Here is a 15,482-nt window from a genome sequence, read left to right as displayed (position 1 = left end):
GCTTTGTTAAAGTTTTCGCAGTGTTTCTTTAGATAGCATTTTTGATTGAATCTGGCACTGCAAATCGTAAATATATGACCGTTGATCGGTATTAATACATTTATGGCAAACGGCGCAACTTTTGCAAGAATTAGACAAACATGTGTCCTGGCATTCCGATCAAAAGCCCTATATCTGCACTATTTGAAACGCTCGTTACAAATAGTACAGATATAGGGCTTTTGATCGGAATGCCAGGACACATGTTTGTCTAATTCTTGTTTTCTTCGGAAACCGCGGTTGCACAGGTCACAATGATGCGGTAAAACTTGAAAATGATAAAGCCGACGCACATGCAAGGATGTCTTTCCAGCACCTTATTATCTTCTAAAAAAAATTTGATAAACTTTTATAAAAAAAAACATTATATAAAGAATTGTTAATATAGAACCGCAAAGATGTCAGTAAATCCAGCACCAGCTTTTAATGTGCTTAAAATGTGAAATTGTATAATCGTATAATCATATGCTCTATATACATACATATTATAGAAATCCATAATAATTGCACAAAATCTTATAATTATTAAATATAATTATAATTATTAAATTGGAGAAAAAGAGATTAAGACTAGAATAATATTGTACTGTTGTCTTATATATATAAATAATATTTTATTGATATTCTATTAGACTTGATGATATCGTAAACTTAACTGTTAGCGCTAATACAATGTCCTATACGAATTATATTGCTATCCAAATGATAAACAAACCTGCTTTCACATTTATATTTTATAAAAGCCTCTAGAGCTTATGAAAACTTCTGTACTATTTCTTCAAATAAGATAATGCGATTGATCGGTAGGAATGTAAAATCGGTAATGAAAAATACTTGTCATAACACATGAAACGTAGAATACGTCGGTTTTTGTACCTGCTATTATTTAAAATGTGTATGCGGAATCGTGATAGACGATAGATTGTAGGGCAATATTTCGATCATAAACAATTTATTTATTTATTATGTGTATATACAAGATGATTCTTTAACTGTAATTTTCGAAATACATACGGATTTTTCATGGATTTCGGCAATTACGATTCTAGATAAATAAAGCTCGTTAATTCTTGAATTATAAATGAGATATTATTCAAATATTGTCTAAATAAAATGTAAATATTTAAATAAGGATAATGATAGTGTTATGGAAAATATGTAGGATTTGTTTTCAATAAAAATTAACCTGATTTTCGTTTTTCACCTTTTATCTTTGAAAGATGAATTGCTTATAACGCAAAATCTAAATCGACGTTAAGGAAAAGAATATACTGCAGTGAACAAAATAATAATGTCAGCTTGTATAATTTGGTTTGAGAATGTTCTTGACTCATTTAATACATATATATATACAAACTATGTTATTTATACACTTTTGCATTGGAATGTTTAACATAGACAATAATTAATAACTAATATTATCTCTATTACTGTCTTATTATTTAATAGATAATGAAGATTCACCATATGTCTTCAACTATCACATATCATGTATTTGCGTGATTTGTTCTATAATACAAAGAAACTGTAAACAGGAAAATTTAGAAATATAAATGTAAATAAATATAAGCATATATTTCGGGTATTTTCTAACAAATTTCCTAATATATATATATAAAATTTCCTAATATATATAATTTCCTAATATATATATAATGTTTCTATAATGCGATACATGTCCGGCAACTTCAAATTTCATGATAAAAATATATTGAAAAATTATATTGAATATATATATTAAAAATTTGTCATATATAAGTTTTCATTTTCAAAAAACTTAACTGTAAAATTCAGAAAGCTATTAATTAAATACTATGTATTATATATTATGTAGTCATTAATGATATCGGTGATATAAACTAAAAATTTCGCATACATACGAGTTTTTATTTTCGAAAAATTTGACTTTAGATATCATGATATTTTTAATTAAATTATATAATCATTGATCATTCTAAAAATAATAATTATAAATGCTATAATTACATGTATACGTACATATATATACATTATTAATAATTATAAGTTTTACACGGTAAAAAACATTTTGTATTTCTGTTAAAATTTTCTCGTGTAAAAATTTTTGTGTCAAATTTTTAACATACTCTTTTATTAATGTAACATATTATCGTTGCGTTATTTTGACATTTCTGCGTTGAGTTAATATTCGTTTCTAAGAGGTAAAACAACACAATTAATATGTAAATGCACGAATTTTTGATGAAATATGTTATATGTTAAAATGAACAGATAAGTTGTATTATTTTTCTATCTATAACAGTTTCCATATGTTAAATCGATATATCTCTTCTATTATTTATCATAAAAATGTAAGAATAACATTTTCTTTTAATTATATTTAACATTATAAATATGTTAATTTAACATAAACTTTATTTCCAGATAAAGTTAAAGATTTAAGTGTTACACTTTTGTGTTAATTTTTAAACATATATTACTTGTGTTATTTATTTACATACTTGCCTTCTGTTAAATTAACATTATAATTAGAGTGGATAAATTGGGACATGTAAAATATGTTAAATTTAACACAAAATTTTTTACTGTGTATAATTATTAAATACTGTAATACTATTATTTTATTTTATTATTATATAATATAATTAAAGTGCAATTATAATTATTAATTAATCATTATAATTAATATAATATTATAATTAAAGTAATAAATATTAATATAATATAATTAATAATTAGTAATATATTATAATTAGTAATATAATTATTAAATTATAACGGTACTGAAAATTGTGTAAAATTCAAGTATAGGAAAAATATGACTAATTTTTTAAGTTTGATATTTTCTAAGATGTTTTATATGAAAAACAATTGCACTTTGTATATATCAGTACATATGTGTCTCCCCTTATATATATATATATATATATATATATATATATATATATATGTGACAGTATGCAATTACTCGAATTTAAACATGATGAGATTAATCGGACTAGCCTAGTAGCTCTCTCATATAAGGACAACTTTTTATTACAGTATTTGCAAATCATTACCACATCTATGGATCATTACCGCATCTCTTTCGGCTTTGGATTATTTGACATTTTTTTCTAGATAGATAATAGATTCGTTAACTTCGGTAATGCGTTTTATCAGAATATCCTTCGCTTCTTTCACGCTTGTGTGCGTCAGCCTAATCTAGTTGAACCTTTGTCTTTTGTATGTTTTTCCTTTATATATATATATATATATATATATATATATATATATATCTTTTTCTGATTTTTCAATCTGATTTTTTAATCTGAAAAATAAAATATAAGCATATGTATTTATTATTAGACAATTATTTATACTATATATCTTCATCTTATATTAATAAATGTTCCACAACTTGTCTAAAATAAACTATATAAAATAGCTATATTTTCTAAGATAAAATTTCATATTTTCGAGAGATTTTTTCATCGTTTGCACTCTTTATCATATGTTTGTAAATTTTATCATGTATCTACGATAAAATTGTATGTGTTTATAATATTTATATAATATTTTAAAATTTTGTGTTTATAATATTTATATATTATGAAATAACAGAGACAATTAATTATTTATGTATAATTTCATTTGTACTAGAGAAATGTACGTATAAGTAAACAGGAAAACATATAGAAAATTCATTATTTTTCCGTTTTTAACTACCAAATATCTTGTAATTACTGCGATTTTCTTTATCAATAAAAATTCAGTGTTATACTTGTCTTGTGTGATGTATATGTACACACACAACACACACACACACACTCACTCTCTCACTCACTTACAATTAAGTTTCTAAAATGACACTCGGCAACCAGCGGCAGGGTTTTTTGTGATGTCTGTTAATAAGATGCAATCGCATTGAGCTTTTTGTATTGAATGTCATCACGCAGAGCAAACAATTAAATGGCTTTCTGTGTATATATAGATGATTACATAGTTTCGTTGATGTACGGAAAGTATTATGGCAATATATACATTGATACTGGGTATTATCATGCTCTTTCTTTCGATACAATCCGCCAAAAGCCTCAGGACAAAATATACAACCTGAGTGTTTTATATTGTGCCGTTTTCGATTGTGTTTCTTAAGTTTTCTGTGATTGAGAAAGGCTACATTACAGCGATAGCAAGAATTTGAAACGTTATGATCCATTAAATGATGATAGTCCAAATCTACTTCTTGTGCATATCCTTCGTCACATATGTAGCAAACAAACGTTTCTTCGAAAGGACTCATTGCTTGATTTATTGACATCTTTGCAGTTCTATATTAACAATTCTTTATATAATGTTTTTTTTTACAAAAGTTTATCAAATTTTTTTTAAAAGATAATATTTGTATAATATCTAACCAATGTTTTCCTTTAAGATTCTCGTTCCTGATCTTCTTTTCCACTTTCTTTATTTGTCAAGATTTTATTCAATTGAATATTTATAATTCTTCCTAACCAGGAACTCGAATAGATTTATATTATTAAAAAATACAACCGTATTAATTTATTTTGTAATTCCGAATAATTTCACTTTGATTAGAATGACATTACAGTGTGTATGAGCTACACAGAGTCTATAACAATAGCTTAAGAATTATTTTATACAGTGTTCTATACCTCATCCGGATATATCCATAAACAAACAATAAATCCTGTTTATGTTTATGTATGTATGGTTTTGTGAAAGTTTTCACAGCGTTTTTTTAGATAGCGTTTTTGATTGAACTGGCAATGCAAATCGTATAAATATATGACCGTTGATCGGTATTAATACATTATGACAAACGACGCAACTCTTACTCCGGAAACGCTCGTTACAAATAGTGCAGATATAGGGCTTTTGTTCGGAATGCCAGGACACATGTTTGTCTAATTCTTGCTTTCTTCGAAAACCGCGGTTGCACAAGTCACAATGATGCGGTAAAACTTGAAAATGATAAAGCCGATGCACGTGCAAAGATGCCTTTCCAGCACCTGCTTTTACTTAAAATGTGAAATCGTATAATTGTATAATCATATGCTCTATATACATACATATTATAGAAATTCATAATAATTACAGAAAATCTTATAATTATTAAATATAATTATAATTATTAAATTGGAGAAAAACGAGATTGTTTAAAATAGCATCGCAGCAACTAGAATAATATTGTACTGTTGTTTTACATATATGAATGGTATTCTATTGGATATTCTGTTAAACTTGATGATATTATAAACTTAACTGTTAGCGCTAATACAATGCTCTATATGAGTTATATTACTATCCAAATGATAAATAAACCTGCTTTCACATTTATATTTTATAAAAGCCTTTAGAGCTTATGAAAACTTCTGTAATAATTCTTCAAATAAATTAATGCGATTGATCGTTAGGAATGCGAAACCAGTAATGAAAAATACTTGTCATAACACATGAAACGTAGAATATGTCGGCTTTTGCATCTGCTATTACTTAAAATGTATACGGAATCATGATAGATGATAGTTCGATAGTAGGGCAATATTTCGATCATAAACAATTTTTTATTTATTATGTGTATATATAAGATGATTCTTTAATGTATTTTTCGAAATATATATGGATTTTTCATGGATTTTGGCAATTATGATTCTATTATATAAATAAAGCTCGTTAATTCTTGGATTGCAAATGAGATATTATTTAAATATTGTCTAAATAAACTGTAAATGTTTAAATAAGGATAATGATAGTATTATAAAAAATATGTAAGATTTATTTGTCTTTAATATAAAATTATCCTGATTATATCACATTTTTCATTTTATCTTTAAAAGATGAATTGCTTACAACCAAATCGAAATCAACATTAAGGAAAGGAATATACTGTAATGAACAAAATAATAAAGTTTATATAATTTTAGTTGATAATGTTCTCTAATCATTTAATACATATACAGATACAAACTATGTTATACATTTGCATTAGAATGTTTTATATATAAAAAATAATTAATATTATATCTCTTATTGTCTTATTATTTACTAGTGATAGATAATAAAGAATCATTATGTGTCCTAAAATATCGCATGTCATGGATTTGCGTGATTTATTTTATACAAAGTAACTGTAAACGAAAAAACTTAGAAATATAAATGTAAAACTTATATATAAATATAAATATAAACATATTTCTTTCTCTCTCTCTCCCTCTCTCCCTCTCCCTTTCTCCCTCTCCCTCTCTCCCTCTCCCTCTCTTTCTCTCTCTGTAATACTTTCTAAAAAAAATTTCAAAAATGTCAATTTTTTAATGATGCTATACTGGCAACAATTCTTTGTTTTATGATATAAAAATATCGAAAGTATATCAAAAATATGGAATAAAAATTTCACATATATGCTAATTTTTATTTTCGAAAAATTTGGCTTCAGAATTCAGAATGTTAATTAAATTATATAATCATTAATTATTGTAGATGTAATAATTTTAATCATTATTACATATAATTACATATTATTACATATAATTACATGTATACATTATTAATAATTATAAATTTTATAATTATTATATAATATAATTAATACTTAATCATTACAATCAATAATTGCAATTAATAATTATTATAATAAAAATATCAATTATAATACAATTAATAATTATAATTATTAATATAACAATTAAATTATAATGATATTATTAAGAATTGTGTAAAATTAAAGCGAAGGAAAAAGATGACTAATTTTTCAAGTTTGACTTCTTAACAAGTTTTATATGAGAAAAAATTGTATTCTATATATATTGACATATGTGTTCCCTATCATATATATATATCTTCATATATATATATCTTCATATATATATATCTTCAGATATAAAATATGTGACTGTTTAAAATTACTCGAATTCAATATGATTTAACCATAATTTAAAATTAAACATGATGAGATTACTCGAACCAGCTTAATAGCTTTTTCATGAGGCAAATTATTTTTTATTACAAAGTTTATGAATCATTGGCGCATTATCGATGGATGGAAATCTTTGGATTGTTTAATTTTTCCTAGATAGATAATAAATTCGTTCATTTTGGGAATGTGTTTCATCAGGATATCATTCTTTCATGTTTGTATGCGTCAGTCTAGGATTAGAACCATTGTCTTTTATATATTTTTCCTTCATATTCATTTATATCTACTTGTCACTTGTTAATTTATCCGATAAGTGCATTTTGGGAAATGTATTTATTTGCAATGCTAAACATTCAATTGATCGTTAACAATATTATTTGTAAAAGAAGAGATATTCTTTGAATCTTCGTCATATTGATTACTTCAGTTTGGATTGAATAGATTTTATTATTATATATTTTTCGATAAATATCTTCGTCAAGAGCAGCTATGGACAATTGTCCGAGATCGTGTATAATCTGATTCTTTAACCTAAAAAATAAAAAAAATAAACACATGCTTGTTATTATATGTATAATTTATATTACATATTTTCACTACATTAATGCAATAATGTTTTAATTTTTTTAAATAAAAGAATTTATTAAAAAGTAAATATAAATAAAAGTATATTTTCTAAGATAAAATTTCATAAAATAATTTCATTTGCAAAATATTTTTACTCTGTCGTTTACTCTCTATCATTTATTAATGTTTGTATATACAATCATATATCTATAATAAAATTTTATATGTATAATATTTATATATTTATGTATAAAATAATTTATATTTTATGTATAAAATAATTTTTAATGAAAACATAAGTCTTGATTATGCAATAGATTTTTGAATAATTAAAAGAAAAAGATCTTATGATATGGAGAAAATTTGCTATTTACTTATAATTTTATATTTACTGGAGGGAAGTAAGTATAATCAAACTAGGCATATGGAAAATTCATTATTTTTCTGTTTTGAACAACTAAATGTGTCGTAATCACTGAATTCTAATATCAATAAAAATTCACTCTTTACATATATAACAATGCTACATATACTTTAAGGATAATTACGATTTGTAGGTATAAACAGAAGTGTTTATACTTGTTAGCTACATACATGCATACACACACACACACACACACACACACACACACACACACACACACACACACACACACACACACACACACACACACACACACACACACACACACACACACACACACACACACACGCACACGCACGCACGCACACGCACACGCACACGCACACGCACACGCACACACACACACACACATATATATAAATAATATTTTCTTCTCTGATAATTTTAACATATATTTCCTGAAATCTACTTACAATCTTTTTTGTTTAATCCTCTTCTTCTATGCTTAGTAAATTTTGAAGCAAAATTTGATATTAAATTTCCAAAATTATAGAATATCATCGTTTCTTTCACGCTTGTGTGCGTCAGTCTAGTAGGATTAGAACCATTGTCTTTTATATATTTTTCCTTTATATTCGTTTATATCTACTTGTCACTTGTTGATTTATCCGATAAGCGCATAACATTATTTTATGTTGCGTCATTTCTCTTCCGTCTTAATCAAGTAATCTAATTATCGTTTGATTTTTTGTTTCATCAATTGTCAAAAAAATTGTTTAAAAGATTATAGTTGTAAAGATAATGACGAAATTATAATACAGTATAGACAGACGAAATTATGATTCATAATTATTCAATGGCAATAATTTACATATAATTTGTAAGATTCTCCTCATTCCATAATATAAAAAAAATTAATTAATAAATTTAATATGTCTATAAACATTTCTGAATGATAGTGACATGGATGAAAAATAAGTTTGACGCTAAAGATCGAAGTTTTCTTCTTATTTCTTGTTATTTTTATAACTAAATTTTTAAAATATTAGAGATTTGTGAAACTCGGTAACCAGTGGCATGGGCTTTCGCGATGTTTGTTAACAAGATGCAATCGCAGTGAGCCTTTCGTATTAAATTTCTTCTCGCAGATCGTACATTTAAATGGCTTTGAGTGTAGACGTAGATGATTATATAGTTTATTTGATGTATGAAAAACTTTCTGACAGTGTATACATTGATACCGCGTTTCATCATTATTCTTACGATACATCAATCCATTATAAGCTTCAGGACAAAACGAACAGACGTGTTTTCTACTGTGAAATTTTCGAATATGTCTCTTAAATATACCGTGACGGAAAAAGACTAAATTACAGCGAAAACAACTGTCTAATCCATTATGATCGATTGAAAAGTGAGAGTCGAAATCTGCATCTGGTATACATCCGTTATAACATTTGTAGCAGAAATACGATTCTGCATTGAAGATTTTTGTTTGATTTATTGGTACCCTTGCATAGATTTCTGCCATTGATTCTTTATATAATAGTTATCTTCAAAAAAATTTATTAAATTTCTTTTTAAAAGGCACGCTTGAGTAATACCTAGGTATTGATTTTCCTTCGAAATTCTCGTTTCTGAACTTGTCACCAGTTTCTTTCTTCACTTTTAAAAATCCTGTCCAACTGAACGTTTTTGGATTCTCCGTAATTAGGAATTTACATAGATATATGTTGTTAAAAAACACGAGATCGTGTTAATTTATTCTGTAATTGCGATTAAAACACTTTAGTCTGATTAGAAGGACGTTATAGTATGTACAACCTACACAGATTCTTCTAATAATGAACTTAAAAGTCAATACTTTGTAATGTTTTGTATCTTGTCCGGATTCATAAACAAACAACGATTCTTGTTTATATTTACGTATGTAGCTTTTTGAACTTCTTGCAATGACTCTTCAGTTAATGCTCCTGAGAATCCAGCGTGTAAATTATACAAATATGCAACTCTTGATATCAATTGATGATGCAATTCTTACTGCGAAAATTTATTCACTGCAGATATTGCAGATATAAGACGTTTGATCGGAATACCAGAGCTAATTCTTACTCCTACTTATTCGATTCGATGATATCACTTAAATTTAACTGTTAATGCTAATATAATGCTACATGTACTATCTAAATGATAACAGATCTGTTTTCACATTTATATTTTATAAGAGTCTTTAGATCTTACGAAAATTTCCGTACTATTTCTTCAGATAAGACAATGTGCGATTGATCGATAGGAATGGATCGGTGATGAAAAATACTTGTCATAATACACGGAATATAGAATATGTCGATTTTTGCACATGCTATTACTCAAAATGTATACAAGGAAATATGACGCTAGTTGGATGATAGGGGTTCAATATTTCAATAAACAATTTTTTATTATGTGTATGTACAAGATAATTCAATTGTAATTTTTGAAATACATACGGATTTTTCTTGAACTTCGACAAGATTCTACTAGATAAATAAAGTTCGTTAATTCTTGAATTGTAAATGAGATATTATTTAAATATCGTTTAAATAAATGATAAATATTTAAATAAAGATAATGATAGTATTGTGAAAAATATAGGTAATATGATTCATTTATTCTATATATACTTTCTCACGTGTATCTTATATATATGATATGCAATTGAGTTTAATTCCAATTCATATGATGAGATTATTCAAATTAGTCTAGTAGCTTTCTCATAAGGGGAACTTTTTATTACAGTGTTTGCAAATCATTGCCGCATCGATGGATGCATCTCTTTCGGCTTTGAATTATTTGACATTTTTTTCTAGACAGAAACTAGATTTGTTAATTTCGGCGATGTGTCCTATCAGGATATCCTTCATTTCTTTCACTCTTGTATGCGCCAGTTTAATGGAGTTGAACCTTTGTCCTTTATATGTTTTTCCTTTATCTTTGCTTTTTTGTTTGTCATTTGTTGATTTTTCTTGATCCGAGCGCATTCTGGGGATTGTATTGTTTATCTATGAGAATAAATATTCAATTGGTTGATCATTAACAAAATTATTTGCAAAAGTGAAGATATTTTTTCGATTTTCTTCGATCGCATCGACTATTTCAATTTGGATCGAATAGATTTTAATATTGCATTTTTCGACAAATCTTGTATCTTTATTAAGAACTATGGACAGCTATGTGATCATGCATATATTCATTCTACATATGTATTAACATGCTACATATACTTTAAGATAAATTACAAAATGTAAGCAGGTGTCTATATTTTTTCATATACATACATATATATTTTGCTTTCTAACAATTTTAAAATATATTTCCTGGTCATTACCTTTATATTTCCTTCTCATTTTACAACTAAGTTTTTAAAATGTTAGAGATTTTTGAAACTCGGCAACAAGTCACATGGTTCTTCATGATGTTTGTTAACAAGATGCAATCTCAGTGCGACTTTCGTATTAAATTTCTCCGCACAGACCGAACATGCAAATGGCTTTGAGTGTACATATAGATGATTATATAGTTTCTTTGGTCCACAGAAAACTTTCTGGCAGTATATACATTGATAGTGTGTTTTATCATGCTTTTTCTTTCGATACATCAATCCGTTATAAGCTTCAGGACAAAACATACAGACGTGTATTACATTGTGCCTCTTTAGCATGTGTCTCTCAAAAGATTCCCGATTCAAAAAGATATTGAAATCACAGCGAAAACAACAATTTAATTGTTTATGTTTGATTAAAGCATGATAGTATAAATCTGCTCGTTCTACATATTCGTTGTGACATATGTTGCAAGAAAATAAAACCTTTTCTTTGAAAAGGCTCTTTGCTTGATTTGCTGATACCTTCATGCTTGTTGATATTAATTCTTTATATAATGATTCTCTTTAAAAGTTTATTAAATTTTTATTTGAAAGGCTTTTATTTAAAAGGCTGTGTAACACCTAGATATTGATTTTCTTTTGAAATTCTTGTTCCTGATCTTCTTTTCTACTTTCTTCCTTCATCAAGATTCTATTCAATTGAACGTTTTTTTATTCTCCCTAAACAGGAATTAGCATAAATTTATGTTGTTAAAAGACACAATCTGATAATTTATTTTGTAATTCCAATTAAAACATTTTACTTTGATTAGAATAACGTTACACATATATGACTTACACAGATTCTGTGATAATAAGCTTTAGAGTCAATACTTTGTACTATGTTCTATCTCATCCAAACGTATCTATAACAAACAACGAATTCTATTTATATTTATGTATGTACGGTTTTATGAAGTTTTCGCAATGCTTCCTCAATTAATATTCCTGAGTGAATTTGGCATAAATCGTACAAATGAGATCTTTGATCGAATTGATTACTCTTACCGCGAAAATTCGCAAATATTACAGATGTAGGACTTTTGATCGGAATGCCAAGACACGTGCTTGTACAATTCTTCCTTTAGAAACTGCGGTCGCACAGATCACAATGATGCGGTAAAACTTGAGAATGATAGAGTCGATGCACGTGCAAGTGCTAGGACATCTTCTGTTCGAATTGCCTCCACAGATCCTCCACGTGTGTATCTCGCCGGTAAATTGAATAAAGAACAGAAAGCGGAAAGCAGGAAAGAGCATGAAACTGATGAAACAAAGGGTCTGTTCTTTTCAGCTGTACTGCTGCACTAGTGCAATAAGTTAGAAAGAGACAAACATACTTTCTTTCACTCTAACTAATTGCACTAGTGCAGCAGTGCAGCTGAAAAGAACAGGCCCAAAAATTCAGTGGTGAGGGTGCAACGAATACGTCCAGGTTTACTAATGACACCTGGTGCGTTGCAAATCAAGTTCGTAATACAACCTCAATTTCTTTGATATGATCGAGTGTATCGATAAAAAAAAACTAAATCAATTTTATGATTTGTAATAAGTGAATTGATAGAAAGATGACAAATTGTTATTTATATGGACATTTGAAAATTCAAGGACGCACCGAAATGTAAATATATTTATGTTAATAAGAGATTTACAAGTTAAATATAAACGTTTGAAATTTACCGCTGTTCTTTCGCTTCCTGTAACGTCATAAATACGTCATGAATACATCATAAAATTAATTTCCGGCTTCGCCCGTTTGACACATGCTCCTTCCTGTTATTCTTTATTCAAAATGATATGGATGCTTGTCTCCCTTGATACCCTAAAACGAAAAAATGGCCGCACACATCGCAAACGCTGTCGTGGACGTCATGCACCTGTCTCTTCACGTTGAACGCCGATCGGAAGCTCTTGTCATCGAAAGCAGATGGAATAAAAATAGATGTTAAAATCGGAAGCAAATAATTACAGGGGCACACCTATATGAATGTTGCAGTGAATTAAGAGATTACACGAGATGGAGAGTATTTTCCCGCATTCTTTAGACATGCAGGAAGTACAATTATTCTCCGTAATGTTCAAGCGAATTAATTCGATATGTTTATGTTCCGATATTTGTTTGCACTGTCTCGAGTATCCATCATGATCCATCAGCGGTTCTTTCGAAATTTCTGCTTTTTTTCAAAGAGTTATCCCAATAGAAATCTATAACCGAATAACCGATCGATTCCAATCTTGAGATCGTGAAATCATCGAAAGTTAATGATAGATATTTTTTGCTAAATCGTTGGATGAAATTTTCCCGATATTAATCTTTTCATATTGAATACATAGTTTCTTTGCAAATTATATCCAATATGTCTCATTTTTCCATTCGATCCATGTGAAAAGAGAATTAACTAAATGACTCAACTTCAAATCTTTTAGAGAAAAATTTATTGTAAATTCTTCGAGAAAAAAATTCATTGCAGTTATAACTTTCTAATATTTTTGTCAACGATTCCATATAAAATTAGAATTTTAAATACAACATTTTAAAATTATCTTTTCATTATGTGCGTTCGCTTCTCCAAAAATTAAAAAACTTTCCACTTTGAATGTTACTCTCTAAACTTACTATTTTTAGTAAATACTCACTGATTACAAACAGTTATAAGTACAGCACTGATTACAGTGATAATACACTGATTCACTTTTAAAGAGTATATTGAAAATATACTGAATAGCTTTTGTAAGATAAATCTTTTCCATTATATATAGCATTTTGCTGAATTATTGAATATATAAATACGAGTAAAGAATATGTATTTCAAATATATACAACAAAAATATAACTTAACAGATTGTAAACTGCTTGCAATAAAAACAATCATTAAAGACAGAAAGAATTTTTTTTTTAATTTTTTAAGTTTCTATAAAATTTCATAAAAATTCTCTAATTTTTCTCTAATTTTTTTTCTCGGAAAAAAGAAAATCGCTTAAAATTGCAGTTTCTTCAAGTTTTTCAGAAAATATAAACCTGTAATTAATCACAATTGGTTTGTAAAATTAAAGTGTTTCGTGGTGATTAAAATAACAATGCATACATGTAATCAATTTATTTTGTTAATTTATAATATTGAACTGCAACTATTAACATTTGCAACTGTTAACATTTATTGTACAAATATTTACAAAAATAAACAATAAATATTTATATGCTTCTATCTGAAGTCTTGTAAAAGTTTTCTCATTGTTCCCTCAGAAAGCGATATTACATGACAATATATAGTTTGTGATCAATATGAATAAATCGGTCATTCTTTTATTCCTTAAAAAATTAAGGAAACATTTCGTAATATATAATGGATTTTTAACATGCATTAACACATTTTACACGTAATCATTCGAAAGTTATTCAATCATTTCTTTAAGTATAGAAATGCTTTTGTAAAAAGAGAAAAATAATTTATTTAGAAAAAAATAAAACTAAATAAATTTTTAATATCTAACTACAATTGAGAACAACATTATTGTGCAAGAAATTCTGAAATACAATCTTGTCTTTAATTTCACATCTTCCTTTAATTAGATTTACAGGACCAGATTAACGAGCAATTGCAGAAGCCATTACTATTATTTCCTAGCAATTGTTGCTGATTTTTATTAATGGAATGATACGAATATATATCTCACATTATAACCCATCAAATTGATGGATCTCGTAAATCGAGTGTTAAACAATATTTTCTTTATGAGAATTACTATTATATATCTCTATATATATACTATATTATTATATCTCAGTTTAAATTTACGTACGTTAAAGAAGAAATAATTAAAATTAATAAATTGAGAAAAATTGTCTTGTAAAATTAAAATTAACAAAATGAGAAAATTATTTTATAAATTCGTCAGTGCTTTACATATATCATTTATTACATATTATAGAGGGGGTGACTTATTTTTAATTAATTCACTCAAATATCTCGAAAAATATGAAAGATGAAAAAATTATTTAATTCGAAAGAAAAAAAGATAGAGATTATTAATTTGATATTGGTTATAAATCAATATTGACTATACAAGATTAATATAACTTTCTAAATGAAATCACATTTCTTTACATATTTCAATTCCTTGCAATATTTGGCATAAAAAGTTATTAAAAAAATAATGATCAAAAATTGATAGCTTAAGAAATATTTTATATAAGAAGTTGACAAAATTTA

The 15,482-nt window shown here is 26.7% G+C and overlaps 1 long non-coding RNA gene across 2 annotated transcripts; it reads right to left on the bottom strand.

Moving 5' to 3' along the window:
• Positions 1–10,873: 10,873 nt before the first annotated feature.
• On the bottom strand, positions 10,874–12,646 carry LOC105252660. Of its 2 annotated transcripts, XR_003122714.1 has the most exons (5): positions 12,612–12,646; positions 12,280–12,535; positions 12,071–12,137; positions 11,236–11,952; positions 10,874–10,909 (listed from the first exon to the last, which is right to left on the bottom strand). It is a non-coding gene; the product is annotated as an uncharacterized LOC105252660 (long non-coding RNA). The 2 variants fall into 2 exon arrangements; XR_889316.2 differs by lacking the exon at positions 12,612–12,646 and having other exon boundaries at positions 12,280–12,573.
• Positions 12,647–15,482: the final 2,836 nt, after the last annotated feature.

The sequence above is a fragment of the Camponotus floridanus genome, unplaced genomic scaffold (genome assembly GCF_003227725.1).
Source record: "Camponotus floridanus strain SB8 unplaced genomic scaffold, Cflo_v7.5 scaffold2, whole genome shotgun sequence".
Taxonomy (NCBI): Eukaryota; Metazoa; Arthropoda; class Insecta; order Hymenoptera; family Formicidae; genus Camponotus; species Camponotus floridanus.
Note: the sequence above shows the minus strand (reverse complement) of the source record. Positions and strands in the feature narration are given on the sequence as shown.